The sequence below is a fragment of the Coenobita brevimanus genome, chromosome 86 (assembly GCF_032717465.1).
Source record: "Coenobita brevimanus isolate Jiangsu-jjx chromosome 86, ASM3271746v2, whole genome shotgun sequence".
Lineage (NCBI taxonomy): Eukaryota > Metazoa > Arthropoda > Malacostraca > Decapoda > Coenobitidae > Coenobita > Coenobita brevimanus.
Window position 1 is genome coordinate 11,584,087 of NC_137039.1, and position 19,833 is coordinate 11,603,919.

A 19,833-nucleotide genomic window follows, 5' to 3' on the forward strand; every position below is an offset into this window, starting at 1 on the left:
GCGTGCGTGCGTGTGTGTGTGTGTGTGTGTGTGTGTGTGTGTGTGTGTGTGTGTGTGTGTGTGTGTGTGTTTGTCTGTTAGCAAGATAACTCTGCAACCGCTCTAGGTGTCATCACAAAATTTTACAGGTGTGTAGTAGGGATGAAAATCTTGGACGAGTTCGAAATTGATGAAAGTAGGTCAAGGTCAAGGTCATATTCTGAGCCGCGCTAGATATGTATCGATTCGCGACTGGTATGATTCCCCCCTTGGGAGGCCTCTAGTTGTTGTTTCTGTTTATTTTTGTGTTGTTTTTGTTGTGACCCCAGACCAAGGTGAACTTCAAACCGGTGAATCACACGCTACACCTGATCATCGTTTGTAGTTGTCTGTTCTGTCGGGAAGGGAGGAGGTGGAGGAGAGGTGTGTGGCCAGGGACGTTTGTGGAGAGAGAGAGAGAGAGAGAGAGAGAGAGTGTGTGTGTGTGTGTGTGTGTGTGTTTATGTGTCCGACTCTGGGCATAGGCTTCAAAGCCTGTTCCCAAGGCCCAGTAGTCCTCGTGCATACCACACACCTCCGCATGTCACCACTTCGGCGCTAACACCGACAGTCCATATTGAATACATGCAAGGGCTGTCTCATCCAGGACTGGTGTATTGGTACTAGCGGGGGTATTTTTACGACATGTCGGCGGGTCTTCTGGTAGATCGGTAAAGTCTGCTTTTATGAAATTCAAATCCGTAAACTGTTCCCTGTCCCAGCGGGGATTTGAACCTGGGTTCGTTAGGATTGCAGGCCACCTCCCCACCGATCGAGCCTTCTGCTTACACTGTGTGTGTGTGTGTGTGTGTGTGTGTGTGTGGTCTACACACTCACACATCAGGTGCATGTGCATGTATTGTCTTTGTGCAAGGATTTGGAAACAATAGGTAATTTCATAATGCATATCGTTTTTGTCTATCTACCTACTTGCGTATGTGATCTGGTATATGTGGCTATTTAGAGTGTGTGTGTGTGTGTGTGTATATATATATATATATATATATATATATATATATATATATATATATATATATATATATATATATATATATATATATATGTATGTACGGATATACCTGGATATGTACGTATGAATATATCATATATATGTGCATGTAGCATATGTATTTGTATACACGTCTGTACACATACCCACATCTTTATACAAGCGTACCTATCTTGTACATACAGTACGTCTATGGCTACATGTGCGTGAATATATACATAAACGCATAGATATATACATATATGTGTGTGTGTATATGCACCTCTTTCGTCATACGTATGTCCATATGTGTGTATATGTGTGTCTTTTTGCTCATTTCTACACTTGTAATGATAATTACTGCAATAACTTTGTACTATGTATGTGCCACTCTATGTCTTCGTTCATTATTATGCTTGTAATGATAATTACTTCTATACCTTTTTATCCCCATCTATGTAACTTTTTTGCTCTCATGCACCCTTTCCTGCTTGGCCTTCAGCGACAATGTTCCCCAGAGTGTTGGGGCTTGTACTGAATGGTAAATAAAGAATCCCCCCCCCCCAAATAAGTAAAATAATACCTACCCACACAGAGACAAGTAACAGCTAATACCTTCACTTCACTATATGGCAACTTTGCTGAGGTGCAAAAAATTGTGTGGCGATAAAAGAATATTACAGGAGACTGCGTACTGAAGGAGCTATTGGACATTTTCTGACCCCTTCACTTGAAGAGGCTCTTTTAAGCTGAATAAAAGTTTCTTATGGAGGCCAGAACATGGTACAATTCTTACTGAAGGAATTACCTTCTTGAGTCCGATGATGTATATCTTACTATTCTTGGTACCACGATGGGTACATGATATTCGGCTAAGAAAAGGGCTGTTGTACGTAACGGATTAATGGCGGCTGCATATAACCCCGTCAGTTCAGAGTCTATCCTAAGCTTAATAAAGCCGTCCTGATAGAGCAGGAACATTACATATAATAAACATCACGTGGCTGAAGAGGTTATTACAGGCTGTTTCCAACCCCTACACTAGAAAACGTCTCTCCTGAGTCTTAAAATAAATAAATAAATAAATAAAAAGTCATGGGGCGCATCCAGATTATAATTAAAATAAATCGCACTGAAGTAGTTAATACGGACAGATGCTTCCCATTCCACCAACAGAAGGCGTTCCATAGCTGAACAAAATCGTCTGGAGGTAACAAGAATAAACTAAGAAATGTATCCTACTAAAGGTTCATACAGACTGCTAGCATCTTCGGTCGGACGAAGTACTTCTTTGATGCCTAATCTTGCTGTTTGCAGACGATTTCTTACAGCTTAGGAGAGATTTTTACGAACTGGAAAGGTTAGATATACCTAATTTTTAACCTGATCTCTGCTTGATATACTTTCTAAGTCGAGCAGAAGCGTCTAGACAGTAAAAATAAATTGCAAAAGAAAATATGTTACCTGTTTAAATGTGCTCAGTCCCTTAGTCCAGTGACGTATTTCTAAATTTGTCTTGCTTTCTCCTTGAGGTTTGATGCAGCTTTTAGAGAGAAATTTAACTGAACTGGGGTATATAATTTGACCTTCATTGCTCCCATGCTACCAGAGCTCACTGCTAATCTGAGAATTACTGACTGGCATAAACAAGAATACAAAAACTGAAATGTCACTGCATCGAAAGGGTTAGTAGTACTTTTATTTATTTTTTCTTAAGGTGGCTAGATCATGTGATGGTGTTTGCTTTAAAGGCGATGTGTGTTCAAATAACAATCCCATGAACACAATGTGGAGTGTTCTTGCTCTGGGAAACTGCAGCACCGAGGAAATACACACACACACACACACACACACACACACACACACACACACACACACACACACACACACACACACACACACACACACACACACACACACGTTACACCCCGCCAATGACACTGTCCACTTCATGAAATGCACAGATTTATTGCTTGGCCAAGAATCTCACAAGCTGAGCGTTTTGTGTAAATGCAGTGTCTCTTCCCACTTTGATGTGGAAACCTATTTCCTGTACAATGTCCAGAGCAATTTACAACCCAGAGATTAGTAGTGGAGACGCTGGATAAAGATAATTATTATAGCATTTGTTAAAATAAATATGCAGAATAAGAAATGCATATTCCATGTAATTCTAATAATACCGAGGCATCATCATTGTTGGGTCAAGGATTGTGTGGGTAAAGTTGAAAGTTGGAATACAAATGTGGGCGATTGTGTGTGTGTATGCGCCAACGCAAGATCGTGCTAGAAGAGTGAGAGAAGAGTTCTGGACAAATGTGGAAGTGTGCATGGAAAAGTTTGGAAGGAGTGAGAGAGTGTTTTTGATTGGTGATATGAATGGTAAAGTTGGTAATGTGAAGGTGGATGGAATAGTTGGTGAGTGGGGTGTGCCTGCTGAGATAGATGAGAATGGGAGTGCGCTAGTGGACATTTGTGCTGGGAGGGGGTTGGTAATAGCCAATACCCTCTTCAGGCATAAAATGATCCACAGGTATACATGGCGAGTGATGAGAAGGGTGGGTGGTGAACTGAATGAAAGGAAGGCAGTGATTGATTATGTGTGTGTGGATGAAAGGATGCGAAGATGTGTAAAGGATGCAAGAGTGTATAGAGGTTGGGGGAGTGGACTTTCTGACCACTACTTGGTGGTGGCCAGAATTAGGTTGCAAGTAAGATGGAGGAATAGAAGAAGGGAAAGACGAGAGGAAGGAGTAGTTGCAAGGAGAGTGGAAAGGTTACAAGAGGATGAGAAAAAGGCAGAGTATAAGAGAGAAGTGGAGGAACGATTGGGCAAATATGAATTGGAGCAGATGGGAGACGTGGAAGGTGTGTAAGATATTTACAGAAGAAATATGTGCAGCATGTGATGTGGTGTGTGGAAGGAAGAGAAGACGGAGGGGGTGCAAGGAACAGCGTGGTGGACTGAAGAGGTGAAACAGGCTGTGGCACAAAAGAAGAAAGCATACAATGAATGGATGAGAAATAGGGGCGTGGAAGAAGTTGAGAGGCGGAAGAGAGAGTTATATGTGGAAAGGAAGAGAGAGGTGAAAAGATTAGTAAGAGAGAGTAAGAAGAGAGTGGATGAGGAATTTGGAAGGAATTTGAGTGTAAAGTGGAGGGACTGTAAGAAAATGTTCTGGAGAGAAGTGAAAAGAGTAAGACAGGGTGGAAGTGAAGTTAGCAGGGGAGTGAAAGATAAAAATGGTAGATTACTAGTGGAGAAGGGAGAAAAAGTGAGCAGATGGAGAGAACACTTTAAGGAATTGTTGAACGTGGAGGATGGAAGTAATGCGAGTATAAGTGGCTGGGGAATGGCTGGGAGAAGGAGGGAGGTGAGAAGACAGGAAGAAATCAGTAGGATGGAAGTTGTGGAAGCAATGAAGAAAGTTAAATCGGGGAAAGCCCCAGGAATTGATGGAGTGTGTGGTGAAATGCTGAAGCATGGGGGAGAGATAGTAGTAGAATGGATGTGGAAGATGTGCAGATTGGCCTGGGAGGAAGGTAGAGTCCCGGAGGATTGGAAGTCAGGTATAATTATTCCCTTGTACAAAGGAAAAGGGGAAAAAGAAGTGTGTGGTAATCATAGGGGCATTTGTCTTCTTAGTATAATAGGAAAAGTGTATGGTAGGTTACTTATAGACAGAGTTAGAGAAAGAACAGAGAAATTAGTTGGAGAAGAACAGGGAGGCTTTAGGAAGGGAAGAGGTTGTGTAGATCAGATATTCATTCTTAGATCTTTAGTGGAAAAGTTTCTAGAGAAGGGAAAGAAGTTGTATGCGGCTTTCATGGATTTGGAGAAAGCATATGACAGGGTGGATAGACAAGGATTGTGGAAAGTGTTAAGAATATATGGAGTAGATGGGAAGTTGTTGAATGCTGTGAAGAGTATGTACGATGGTGCGAAGGCTGCAGTGCGTGTGGATGGTGAACTAAGTGAATTTTTCTCTGTGAAAGTTGGTTTGAAACAGGGATGTGTCATGTCTCCATGGTTGTTCAATCTGTACATGGATGGGGTAATAAAGAGGTACAAGGTAGGGTGTAGTGGATGTTGGAGTGGCCCTGGTGAGAGAGGATAGTGTTTGGAAACTCCCTGTACTGTTGTTTGCAGATGATACTGTGTTGTTGAGTGAAGACGAAGGGGAGCTGCAAGGCTTGGTGGATGAGTTTGAGAGAGTGTGTAAGAAACGGAACCTAAAGGTGAATGTAGGGAAGAGTAAAGTGATGGTCTTTGAGAGAGGTGAAGTCAGTGAATGTACAGCAAGGTTGGATGGTGAGGAATTGGAAAATGTGAGTACGTTTAAGTATTTGGGTAGTGTGATGAGTAAGGATGGAGGTTTGGAGGGTGAAGTGCTTGAAAGGGTACAGCAGGGAAGAAAGGTTGCTGGTTCCTTAAAAGCAGTGATAAGAAACAGGGAAGTGAGCATGGAAGTAAAAAAGTTACTACATGACAGTATTGTGATACCAACTCTAACGTACGGAAGTGAAGCTTGGACATTGTTGGAAGGACACAAGTCAAGAGTGAGAGCAGTGGAAATGAGTTATTTAAGAGGAGCCTGTGGAGTCACGTGGAGAGACAGGCTGACGAATGAGGATATAAAGGAGCGTTGTGGTGTGGATGTGGATGTCATAGGAAGCGTTGTGAGGAACACACTGAGGTGGTTTGGCCATGTGGAGAGGATGGAGGGTGAAAGATTGACGAAGAGAGTGTATGTGAGTGAGGTGGAGGGTGGAAGAGGGAGGGGGAGACCGAGGATGAGATGGAGGGATGGGGTGGAGAGGTATATGAGAGAGGGGGGTGTGAGTTGGGAGCAGGGCAGTGAAATGGCGGGGGACAGGGCGACTTGGAGGCGATTTGTTTGTGGCCACCCCAAACGGGATTGAGGCGTCTGGCAATAGATAGATAGATAGATCATCATTGTTATTTTTCAAGGTACAAAAACACATTGGCTATTTCCATTTTTTGAAGCACTCAATTGTTCACTGAAAGCGCTAATTTCCACAGAAGGTTTCATATGAAAATGAATGTACAACACAATCAGTAATGGATCACATATCAGGTGTATGTATACATAATATTCATCATAATTAAAGAGGAATTATCAGGCATATAATATATGATTCCATTTACAAGCCGTACATATTAGTTGTGTTCGATGGAATCCATGAAGTTCCTGTAATCTTGCCTTAAGTTACAGTTCACATTGAAATAAACAGTTATGATCTATTAACATTCTGTTTTCTGCGCAAGAGCCAACAGGCATGTTGACGTAATGAGTCTGCTGATGCTGGCTGGGTGATTTTACGGAAATATAAAGGAGACTCCCTTCTCTGGCTAATCGAGGCATCTTAGTCATTCTGACACTTTGTCTCTCCTATCCTTGCTATCACGTTCAAGTATGTTCCAACCTAATCGTCAGGTTAGTACTGCCCCATCGACTGTTACTATTTTATTGCAGCTTTCTTTAATGGACTTGATGGTTTTGTCACACAACTTCATTTGTTAGCTGATCTTACGCAATTGAATTATGTTGAGCCAGGCTAGTACTGCCTTGTCTTCTCTCAGTTTTTGATTATACATGTTTCAGCTATACTTTAGCTCACTTTCTTTCACATAATTCTTTACCTAACTTTATTTTAATGAGTCGCGCTTATTGTGTCCTGAGTTGTTACTATTTCATGATGCTCATCTTAAAAAAAAAAAAAGTTTTGGGATATTTAACTATAATTTTAGTCCGAGTAAAGTTATATCTAGCTTTCATTAACCTTTTTACTACTAGGCAACTGCCCTAAGGTTCTGAAAAAACGATTTGTTGGGAAGAAAAGCAGTCACTGGCTACACACGAAAGAATATACCCAAGGAAATAACAAGATAAAGAAAAAAAAAGGCACAAATCTGTATCCTGCATATTCCTGGGGCCGTATTTATAAACATAGTTGAAGTTTTTGGAGAGAGAGAGAGAGAGAGAGAGAGAGAGAGGGGGGGAGGGGCGCAGAGAAGAAAGAACCAAAGTAGGAATCCTAAAAGGATGTTGTTCTTTCCAGGAAAAAGTAAAGAAAAAAAAAAAGTCCAATTCAAGATCCTTTTATTTCGAGACGTCTTGACACACTGTGTATAAAAGCCTGGTGATCAGAGGCAGAGGAGAATAGACTGAGGAAGACAGTTTTTGTGCTGATCTGTTGCATTCACGAAGGAGTGACCGATTCTATTTTTTTTTTTTTTTATTAATCCTGTATCTTCACTCATGCTGCCACCATCACTCCATCGGCAAGCTCGTGTGAAGAATAACGTGAACATTACAATAAAGCCACATTATTTATGAAAATAGTTAACTGCTGTGGAAACTTAATACATCATAAAATTTCTCTAATATAATGCCTTATTATCTATATTCTTTCTATCATGATACTGTTTGTGATTAAGAAAGGCTTCTTGCGTTGAAGGGACAAATTACGGCTACGTTGAAGCTGTCCAGTCTGAAGAAACTCTCCTAAGCTAAACAAGTTGTGTGAGGGCAGATAGATGAAGTACGTCATCAGAGTGAAGTGGCTTATATCTTAACAGACTAACCGCATTTATCAGGAAAATAATTTAAGTTCTTTTTTAATGCAATCACACGCCTCCAATGTCTCTTGGTAAGAATTAATAAGGACAACATAAAAGTCAAGCTCCAGGAAGTCTCTGGAAGTGCAGATGCTGGGTAAAGAAGTTGAGCTACAACACCCAGAGATGGAGGGTGTTTAGCCTACGTGGGAGAGGCCAGAACAACAGGGTAAAAGGGAAAAGTATAATAATGAGAGCTCAGAAGGGCGGCACCTTGTTTGTGGGAAGGGGGGAAGGAGGTATCAGAGTGGGGGAACATTGAGGATCATTCAGAGTGACGTGTGGAAAGTATAGGGGTGGGGAGCATCCAGATCTGAGAACTGGGGGAGTAGTTAAAAGGGATCATTGAAGGCCCGGGGAAGGAGCATTCAGAGTGGTGAAACATTGATGGTAATGGAACTGTGGTGGTGCTGGAGCACTGTTGATCGTAAAGCGCTGATGGTGATGGAACACTGGTGGTGGTACAGCACAGATACTAATGAAAAACGGATGGAGGTGGAACACTGAAGGTAGCTGAGCATTGATGGTGGGTGGATGAGTTAGTGAGAAAGTAAACATGAAAGGAGAGCCAGTGAGTAACTGAGAATTTTATAGTCACTGAATGAGTGTAAGCGACTGGACTGAAAGGAGTAATTTAGCGTGGGAAAATTGTTAGTGGAGTATGAGGGATTGAGCGATTGAAAAGGTGAAAGTCAGGAAAGTAAGTGATAAACTAAAACTGAGCAAGCATGAGTGGCAGAGTAAGAAAGAGAGTGGATGAGGGTTGAAGAGGGAAGAGGGAGACTGCGAGACTGAGGGGGAGATTACGAATAAAAATGAATCACTGTCTGAGAGAGAACATGAGAATCCATATGAATAAATGCGAGACTTTCAACGAATGAGGCAATACATAGGAGTGAGTGTGAGAGTGTGACCGGGAAAGAGTGACTGTAGGAAAGAGGTCTAAGTGTGAGAGGGTGACTGGGAAAGAGTGAACGTAAAAATGGGAAGTGGGTGGGAGACAGTAAATGGAAAAGACAACGTGATAATGGTGAGTGAGTGTGAGACTTAGTGAGGGGAAAAAATAAGAGAAATTGGGACTTGAAGGTTGAGTGTAAGAGCGTCGGTGAGTAATTGGGTGAATGAGTGGATGGGCGAGAAAGTTCGTGGGTGCGCTGGTGATTTTGACCTGGTGAGTATGGGAGTGCATAGGTGGGTGAGTGACTGTGTGAGTGGACGTGTGAGGCCATGCATGGGTAGGTGAGTGGATAAGTGTGTGGGTGGGTGAGGGAGTGGGTAGGTGGGTGGAGAAGTGGGTGAGTGAGCGTATCTGTGAGTGAATGAGTATATGAGAGAGTGGATGAGAGACTGTGAGTGAGTGTAAGTGAGCAGGTGAGAGTTGTGGTGCTAGGGTGGGTAAGTTAGAGGGTAGGTGAATAAGTGGATGAGTGTGTGTGTGTGTGTGTGTGTGTGTGTGTGTGTGTGTGTGTGTGTGTGCGTGTGTGTGAGAGAGAGAGAGAGAGAGAGAGAGAGAGAGAGAATCAGTGAATTGGTACTGATTGACTGACAGTCTGATCGGGTGAGAGATATAAGTGGTCGGGTGTTTAAGTGGGTGAGCAAGTTGAGTGAGTGATTTTGTGAGTGAATAAGTGGTGGCACGTGAGGGAGCCCATCATCCACTCACTCGATGTAGTGCTGTCTTGGTGACTACGAATACACCGAGTGACAAGCCAGATCGTTTCTTGTAACAGGAAACAGTTTACTACTCTAGATGGTAACAGTATAACCCAATGATGTCTACTGGTTTGGTTGGCAAAGGATTGAACCAGTAAGGATTTACGTCCGAGGGATGGTTGGGGTTCAATGGTCATATAACGTCTCAGGGGCAAGCAAGGTTGGCAACCCTCTCCTTGTGCTGTCGTGACTGAGTAACCTAGCTCCGGGCTCCTACGCTTCTGGTAGGGTAGAAAGGATTGGATAGTTGATTAGGATCAAATGATATTAAGTTATTGGGTTAATGAGTGAGTAAATGATTGTCAGAGTAACAATGGCCTATCATCATTTGTTCCAGTGATTTCCTAACATCTCAGCACCAGGAAGATAAGAGTCGAAGTCGAAAATGTATATTCCAATTTCCACTCGACTCATGCCGGCGTGCCACAAGGATCAGTCCTGGTCCAAACCCTATTCCTAATTCAAATTAATGGCCTCTTATCTATCACTCATAATCCCATTCATTCATGTGCAGATGACTCAACACTTCACAGTTCCTTCACACTTAAACACCCATTCACAAAGTTTAATATCTCTAACTCACAACTCAGTACAGCAGCCTCCATACTCACAACTCAGTACAGCAGCCTCCATAAATCAAGACTTATCTAAAATCGCTTAATGGGGACAAAGTAACATTGTCTCATTTAATGACAGGAAAACCAAATACAATATATACAATTTACTAATAGACGGACATTGCCTGATTCCTAGATCACCTTCAGTGCTACTAATATTCCTATCTCTAAAAGCAGTGAAATCTCGGTGTTTCACAAAACAATACCCTCAGCTGGACCGCTCGTGATAGATCACGGGCTAAAACTGCATCTGAGAAACAAGATTATTGTACAGAATCCGTAACTTCTTTACTGACGAGCAGTCTCAGTTATTATTTACAGAAGTCATGTGAGCTCTCAGATAGAATATTCCTCACTTCTGTGGAGTGGGTGTGGAGAGGTTGCACTAGAACACTTGGACGAAATTCACAACAAAGATTTTAGATTATTATTAACCATACTATTACAAATGAACTACCTCCCTGGCAAGTAAGAAGGAGTGTTGACTTCCATGCATTATTATACAGATACTTTTCTGACAAATGCTCGGACGAAGTTGCACCCATTGTACCACCTCTGCACGCCCTCCCCCTTGCTACACGGGCATCTGGTAGCGCTCATAACTGGGCTGTCACACTGTTATATTGCAGAACTTCTGCCAATCAAAATTCCTCTATTCCCCGAACTTGATCTCTTTGAAACTCGCGTCCCCAAAATAGTTTTCCCCAAAACTTCAACCTCCAGCTGTACAAATCCAGCTGTTACAGATTTTGTATGAATAGAGGACACATATAATTAGGTTTGTGGAGTATTTATTTATTTATTTATTTGCTTTTCTTTCTCTGTTCATCTTCTGTAATAATAATAAAAAAAATGGGTGGGTAAGAGGGAGACAGAGAATATAAGTGAGTGAGTAAGAGTTTATCTGATTAAATGCATGGGGCCATGAGTGAGTGAGTGGGAGAGAGAGTAGACAAGATGCTGAGTGGGCGAATGAGTGAGACCGCCTGCTCGGGTTGATGTATGGGTGAGTTAGTGACTGAGTGAGTAGCTGTATGAGTGAGTCATTCATTCGGTGAGTGAGCGAATGAATAAGTGAATGGGTTATTACTCTTGTGCTCTCCAAGTCTGTCTGATCAAGAAGACCCACTAATGGCAGGCAGGCAACCGCTCCTGCAGGGCCGTCCCTTACCTGTTTTCATGCGGTTGACAGCGCCTCACCACAGCGAGGCGTGTGATCACTGTGGTGATTTGGTTCCTGGGAGGACACAGCATTTGCCTCTCACCACCCAGATAACAGGGGCACCACAGCAGACTCCACATCAACCAGTTATTAGGTGTCATGGTTAACACCCAGAATTGTAAATGGTTTCATGATTTATAGGAAACCATTTGGCTTGAGTTAACAAGTCACTGGGTTAGTGGGTAGTTGGTGGGTGGGTGTTTTATCGAGTGAGTGAGTGAGAGGGACCGGGTGTGTAGGGGTGAGTAAATGAGCGAGGGGTAGACTGGGCATGAGAATGAGTGAAAAGTTGATCTGGTGGCTGGGTGAATGAATGAGAGTGTGAACGAGTATAAGAATGATAGCATGTGAGTGAGGAGTAAAAAGTGGGTTTGGTGAGTGGGTGTGTGGATGGGACAGTGAGTAAGTGAACAGCTGGGAGGATGGGTGGGTGGGTGAGTGAGAGTGAAAATGTTTGGACGGTTGGGTGAGCCAGTAAATAAATGAGTGAGTTCATGAGTGAATGGGTGCATGGTCAGGTAAGTGAGTGAATGAATGAGTGAATTACTGAATAGTTCGGTATGCGAGTGGATGAATGAGTGAGTGATAAGTAAATGGTAAGCTGAGTAAGGGACTAAAAACAAGATTTGCTGGTTAAGTAGGTGGGTGAATGAATGAGTGAGTGAATGAGACAGAGGATGAGTGAGGGAGTGGGTAGCTGGCTGGGTAGCTGGAATGGTGAAGGGATTAATCCCCGAGTTAGACCCCATCAGATCATATAACCCGGCTAGGGTTACAGGAGAGCGCTACCCCTCCCAGTACAGCAGCCACCGGGTGGGACGCGAACTCGCAACCTCACGATTACGAGCCCGACATCCTACCACTGAGCTACCGCGCTCCCCGCTGGGATGGTGAGAGGGCGAGTGAGTGGATTAGTGAGACAGTGAGTGGATGGATGAGAGAGTAAGTTGATGTGTGGGCGGTTGAGTGAGCACTAGGTTCAGTAAGAGGGTGAGTGAAAATACAGTTTGGTGGATGGGTGGGTTAATGAATGAGTGGGTGAGTGAGTGTATGGAAGATTCAGTATATGAGCGATTGATGTTAATTAGTGAATGGTAGGTTGACTAAGAGAGCGAAAAGAATGTTTGGAGAGTGATGTCTGGTTAGTTAAATATATGCGTGTTTAAGTGAGTGAGTGAGTGAGTAGCGGTAAGGGTGTGTGTGTGAATGAGTGAGTCATAGGAGGCTGAGTGTTATGCAGGAACCTGACAATGGGTGAATTGGTCGCCAACTATGTCGTGTTTAGCAGTACATTCCGGTAGGTTACAGTACTGGAGTTACCACCAGTCAGCGCTGTTCAAGTCAAGAATTCGCTATTTGCACCGGAACCTGGACAGGGAGTAGACTGTAGCACCAGTCAAGCAGGGCAGTACTTCCAAGGTGGATGGAAAGCTGATGACAGGGAGAGCTGGAGCTCCGATTTCATCAGCCCTCGGGACTAGCTCCTGGCCTGGGCATCCCCTTTTGCTGAACTTTTTCAGTGTTTCGGTAACACAGAGTAGCCCAGCGTGCTCTCCAATACAAGTCCCATTCACTGTCAACACTAAACTACATGCACATTAAACACACCACTTCCTATTCAAAAGTTTACAAAAACGGCTTCATTTCATCAACCCTCGGAGTCCCCAGGTGGGGGGGGGGACCATCAGAGCTCCCCCATCCGCCCCTCTCCCGGTGACAACCAAACAAGATGCCTGGAACCACTGTCTGACCCACTTCTCCATTTCTGCAACATTCGCAGCCTTTCCACTAACTTTCTCTCTGTTGAACACCATCTCTTTTCTTCCAAATCTCGCCTTCTCATCCTTACTGAGACTCAGCTGTATGAGGTGACTGAAAGCAAACTCTTCTCTGTATCCTCCTACTTTTTCTATACTCATTTCAAAGCCGAAATGATTGTTGTGTATATGTACGCAACAACACGTCTTGGTCTCGTGTTCCTGGACTTGAATTTCCTAAATTTTCTACTCTCTGGCTTCGGCTATCCTGTCATTCTCTGACTAAATATATCTGCGCTGTTTACTTATTCCTTAATTCTATTGACTATGAAAAATTCTTCGACGACTTTACTTCTAAGATGGAACACATCCTATCAATTTCTCCATTCTCTGATACCTCCATTCTAGGTGATTCCAATATTCACCATCCCTTTTGGCTCCCCTTTCCTTTGGCTGATCCACCTGGTGAACAAGCCTACATCTTTTCTATCCTTAATGACCTAGAGCAGCTTGTACAGCACCCTACATGTATCCCTGACCGCCCTGGAGAGAGTTCCAACATACTTGATCTCTTCCATATCTTTAATCCTTCTGCTTATGCTATTAATCTTTTCGCTCTGTTGGGATCCTCCGATCGCAGCCTTATCACCTTAATCTGCCTCATTGCTCCAGTAAGGCCTGTGGACCCTCCCAAGAAGCAGTGACAGCTGTGGCACACTGGAGTTGTAGATTGGGAGGCCCTCAGGCAGCACTTCTTTGACTTTCCCTGGAATGAATTTTGCATCCGTGGGCGAGAGCCATCTGAGTGTGCCTTGCACATTATGAAGGTTATTCTCTCGAGCATGAAAACATACATTCCTTTCTCATATCCTGTGATCAATACAAAAAACTTTGGTTTAATCACGCTTGTTCTAATCCTTTCCACGGCAACAAAAATGTCTTGGACCCAATCCACCCCTGAATCTTATCTTCTTTATGTTTTTGCCTGGAATCATGCTAAGTCTGTTCTTCACGCTTCATAAAATAATTTCATTCGTACTAAGTGCTCCGAACTCTCTAAGTCAAATTCTTCCCACTTCTTCGGGTTCCTTGCCAAGAACCTTTCAAACAACTTTAACTCCTCGTCCTTCCCTCCTCTTTTCCACTCTGGTGGCTCTGTAGCTATTTCTTCAACTGTTAAAGCACAGCTTTTCACCTGGACTTTCTCCTCCAATTCCTCCTTGGACGATTTTTGTGCTGCTCCTGCATCACTTGCCCCTTCTGATTTCCTAATGGTTGACATTAATAATTTCTTCAGTTGATGTATTTTCTACCATTACTGGCCTTAAGACTAACAAGGCATATGGGCCTGATGGGGTCCCTCCTACTGTCCTCAAGAACTGTGCTTCTGTGCTTACACCCTGCCTAGGAAAACTCTATTGCCTTTGTCAACTTGCATCTTTCCTTCTTGCTGGAAATTTCCTCTCATTCAGCCTGTCCAAGAGGGATGACCAATCCCAGTCCTCTAACTATCGTCCAACTGCTTTGATATCTTGTATTTTAAAAGTTTTTGGGTCTATTATAACAAAAATATTTTTAAAGCATCTCTCCTAACACAACTATCTAATCATCAGTATAGGTTCTGTCAGGGACCCTCCACCGGCGATCTTCTCACCTTCGATTCACACTCCTGATCATCTTCATTTCGGGACTTTGGCGAAAGCTTTGCCATAGCACTTGACGTCTGAAAGGCTGTTGATCGAGTTTGGCATAAATCTGTAATTTCCAAACTTTCTTCCCGCGGTATCTATCCTTCTATTTCTGCCTTCACCTCTAGCTTCCTCTCTGGTTGTTCCATAGCTGTTGTTGTAGACGGCCACCATTCTGCTCCTAGAACCATCAATAGTGGTGTTCCTCAGTGCTCTGTCCTATTACCAGCTCTCCTCCATTTATTCATCATTGACATTCTAAGCTGTACAGCTAATCTTATCCACTCATACGCTGATGACTCCACCCTTCTCCTTCCCATTCGGTTCCCACAGTGTCCATCTCGGTAGGTACTTCAACAAACAAGGGATGACAGTATGGCACACTTAATATCTGACTTGGCTTATATCTCTGTTTGGGGTAAAAGTAATTCTATCGTTTATAATGCATCAAAAACCAGGTTCTTACATCTTTCAACCCAACAAAATATTCTGCAGGAGTATCCTCTAATTTTTAACAATATCCAAATCAATCCTGCATCATCTTTAACCCACACCGTCCCGGCGACGTGAATTAACGTCCGCACATGATGTGCACTCGTGTCCCGGCGACATGAATTAACGCAGCAACATTGCAAGGTCCCTAATTTGCACAATTTTCAATTTTCGCAAGTGATTTCGCGAGTGATTTTTGGCACGTATACACGGGACACCTTCCTCTATTCCTCTACAGGATGCCAAACAGGGACAATGCCTTACACCACATAACTTCTCCCCCCCCCTGCACGCCATTGTCTCAGCAATTCACCTGTTACCAGTGACCTGGCCAATAAAGACATTCAGGGCCAGAGTGATTCCCCAATCGATGACAATGTGGAGGACAAAGTTTACATAGCATTAGAGGAAGAAACAGTCAGAAATGATGATCAGGTAATGTGGGAAACAAAAGGTCATGAATGGTGATGAGTTAGTGAGTGAAACAATGCTTATAATGCCTATATTACTGTTTGAAAACCAATATACTCTTGTACTACATATAAATTCGTACCAGGTAAATAAATAAATACTGTTTATGAGTGGATAAAATAGTTACCCTCCCATAGAACTCGTTTTCTTTGGTGCCAGCCTGTTAGAAAACCCAGTCAGGTAAGGAAGTACTTGTACCTAGATCGAGTATTTTAAACCTCAGGTGAGCGATTTCTCTATGAATTTTCGATGTTTCTCACCAAAAGCAGATGTTTGAGCCCCCCAAAAAAAGGTCCAAAAATGTCAGGACTGGGGCGTACCACTGCTCAGAAAACGTCGGGATGGGGTGGGTTAAACATACTTGAGGTTTCATTCTCGCAGGATTTATCTTGGAGAGATCATATTACCTCTCTTATAATATCTACTTCCAAGAGATCAGGTGTGCTAGGCCAAGTCCGTGCCTTCTGCTCCCCGGCATAGTTGTTGACTTTATTCACGGGTTTTATTTGCCTCTGTGTAGTGTACAGCTTTCATGTGTGGGGAGGCTTCTCACATACAGCTCTTCTCAGCAAGGTGGAGTCATAGGCTTTTCGTTTCACTAACTCTCCTCCTCTTACTGGCTCCCTTCAACCTCTGTCTCTTCGCTGCACTATTGCCTCTTTATTTCTTTTCTGCTGCTACATCAGTGGTCACTGCTCCACTGAAGAGTCTGCTTTTATCCCTCCAACTCTGCAGTAGGTGTGCAGCACCCGTCGAGCAACAACTCACATTCCTTTTCTGTCCAACTCCCTGATGGAAGAGTTAACCGATACTTCCAGTCCTTCATGTATGCAACAGGTAAACTCTGGAACTGTCTCTCTCTGTCTGTATTTCCTGCTTCCTATGATCTCCAGTCTTTCAAACGCAGTGTGTCCAGGCATCTCGAAATGGACGGATCTCGTATTTGGTTCTCTGCTGTCTTGGTTTTGTTTTTTCTTGGAGGGAACAATATTGTGAGCTCCTGCCTTTCGGCTCCTTCTTTCTTACATAGAGAAAAAAAGGAAGACAGACAAATCAGGAGAATGTTACTTGAAACGGGTTGCTTCGATCAGTTGAATTTCTTTGTCTTCTATAAGTCCTTTCACCAAACTGGGTACAAACTCTTGCAAGTTGAATTTGTGAGGGGATATGAAATGTCGCATATTCTCAACCTTTTCACAAGTGACAAGTCAGTGTGGACTAATTTATACCAAAATTGGCTAAGAAAGAATCCTTTCCATAGGATAAAACTGAGTACCACGAGAATACTTCATTGATCTTTGATTCGAGAGATATCAGAAAAAAAGAAAAACAGAAAGAACGTGTTTGTATATCACGAGGCTATGACGAATTCCAGCTAAAGGAAAAACTAAGATTTTTATACAAGAGGAGGTTCTGTATATATGAGACAAAGCTATTAAATGTTCCCTCGTCAAGCTATGCGATCCAGTGTTTATGTTATTTTACTCTTCTCTTTGCCCATTAGAGATTTTTAGGTCGTCCACCATGGTTGTGTGTCACACATGCTCATGAGTCCTAGAACACCGATGAGATTATCATTAACAAAACCTCATATTCTTTTGGAGGTCATAGGTGAGGGATTGCTCATGTCACAGGTGAGGGACAGTTCAGGTCATAGCTGAGGGACAGCTCAGGTCATAGTTGAGGGACAGGATATAGCTCAGGTCATAGGTGAGGGACAAGACTTAAGAAGGAGTGTAGTTCAGGTGACGGAGATTAACTCAGGTCCGGTACAAAGCAGCCGTTCGGCAAGTGAGAAATATGAGTTAATACATATACTACACAGAGGCCAAGATAAATATATCCCTTCAAAACCATTTAGAGGGAATAATTCAGAACCAAGATGGTTAAACAACAGATTAAAATCTATCATAGCCCAAAGAATAAGAATATATAGAAAAACAAAATTTGAAGAGGAACACTTACGTAACCGGTACGCGATTTTGAATAGAAAAGTAAAGAATGAGATACGGAAAGCAAAGCAAGGTTATGAAATTAAGGTTGCTAGTGAATCGAAAGAAAACCCCAAAAGTTTTTATCAAATGTACCGAACGAAAAATAAAGATAGGATAGGACCACTCAGAACGGAATCAGGTGACATTACCAGTGAAGATAAAGAAATGTGCTCCATCCTAAATAATTATTTCATATCAGTATTTACCAAGGAAAATCTAGGCCTGGTCCCTGACGCAGCAACTGTTAACGATGATAATGCCGACAATATTCTTAGTAATCAATAGTCAGGAGGATGTACTGAAAGAAATTAATAAAACATCAAAAATCGCCAGGTCCGGACGATATATAGGCAAAAATTATAAGTAAACCAAAGTAGAGTTATGTCAGTTACTTTTACCGTTATTTAATGGTTCTTTAATTTAAGTAGTTCCAGAGGCATGGGCGACCGCAGACGTCGTACCCATTTCTAAAAAGGGTGATAAAGCATCTGCGTCTACGGTAATTATCGTCCAATAAGTCTAACGTCAATAGTAGAAAAAATGTTTGAGTCGATTTTAGAACGGTTCGAGCACATAGTATAGACGGCGATATCTTAAAATGGATAGAAATCTGGCTGACAGGAAGAAAGCAGAGAGTATTACGAAATAATAAATGGAACTAAGTCGGTTTGGGGATTAGTAACTAGCGGTGTACCACAGGGTTCAGTGCTCGGGTCCTTATTATTTATTATATATATTAATGATGTAGACTTAGGAATCACTTGCAGTATTAGCAAATTTGCCGATGACACAAAAATAGGGTGTATCGTTAACTCAACTGACGATTGCCATAACTTACAAAAAACGGAATTTAACGTTGAAAAATATAAAGTACTTAACGTAGGCAAGACCAATGGAGATACTAAATACAGCTTAGATAAAAAAGAGAGATCGAGGAGTTATGATTGGTAAAGACCTCTGACCAAGGCAACAGTGTATTAACGCAAGAAATAAAGTAAATAGGGTCCTAGGATTTATTTCTTGAAGCGTGAGCAATAGAACATCTAAAGTAATACTGCAACTTCATCTAGCATTAGTAAGGCCACATTTAGACCACGCCGTGCAATTTTGGTGTCCGTACAATAGAATGGATATAGATTACCTTGAATATGAACAGAGAAGAATGACAAAAATGATACATGATGTTCGGAACCTTTCATATGAAGACAGATAAAAAAGACTAAATCTACACTCACTAGAAAGGCCTGGAGTAAGGGGTGACTTAACTGAAGTGTTTAAGTGGACGAAGGGAATAAATAAAGGAGATATTAGCAAGGTACTTAAAGTGAGCATACAGGACAGAACTAGAAGTAATGGTTTCAAACATGATAAATTCCGTTTTAGTAAGGAAATAGGTAGAAAATGGTTTGGTAATAGAGTAGTTGACCAATAACCAATGGAATAAGCTGCCTAGTGATGTAGTTGCTGCGTCTTGCACTGAGAGTTTCCAGCATAGGATAGATAAGCATATGACAAATAATGGGTGGGTACTGGAAAAAAAAAGTCTCATAATCAGTAATAATTCATTTTTTCCTTTTCAGGTTACACTATGATAGTCTCTCTCTCTCTCTCTCTCTCTCTCTCTCTCTCTCTCTTTTCTTTCACACTTTCCTGTAACATGTCCACGCCAGTTTTTCTATACTACGTGTGGTTCTTTCTGATTTTTCCTGCCGACTTCAGCTGGAGGGTTTTGAGGGCGGGGGAGAGCCTTCTTCTTTGTTATTCTTATCTCATTCTAGTAATTCAGTTACTCTTCTAGGAGCTCTCTAGCATGGGCCAACAGGCCTACTGCAGTTATTCTCTCTCCTTATGTTCTTATATCGAGTAAATTTCAACCAGGAACCGTTATACATTCCTCGAAGTTTTTGTTTTTTATTAAAACAGATGTTTTTGCACAATACAACACGTGCTACTACACTGACTCTGGAGAATCAGAAATATCTGCGATATCTGAAGGATGAAAGAGGACGAATGTCAATTTCATACTGAAACATTTCTCTGAGATGCAAAAGAGTCTGCCCTCTGCTAGATCATCAAAAAATTTCTTGATATCCCCTTTTGACAACACTGGGAAGTATTCATTCTGGAATCGAGGTACCGTACAAAGCTACAACAACGGAAAGAAAGAGGCGGTGGCCGACTCGGCAGATGTGATCTAGTCCTAATGGATCCAGGTTCGAATCCCGGCTGG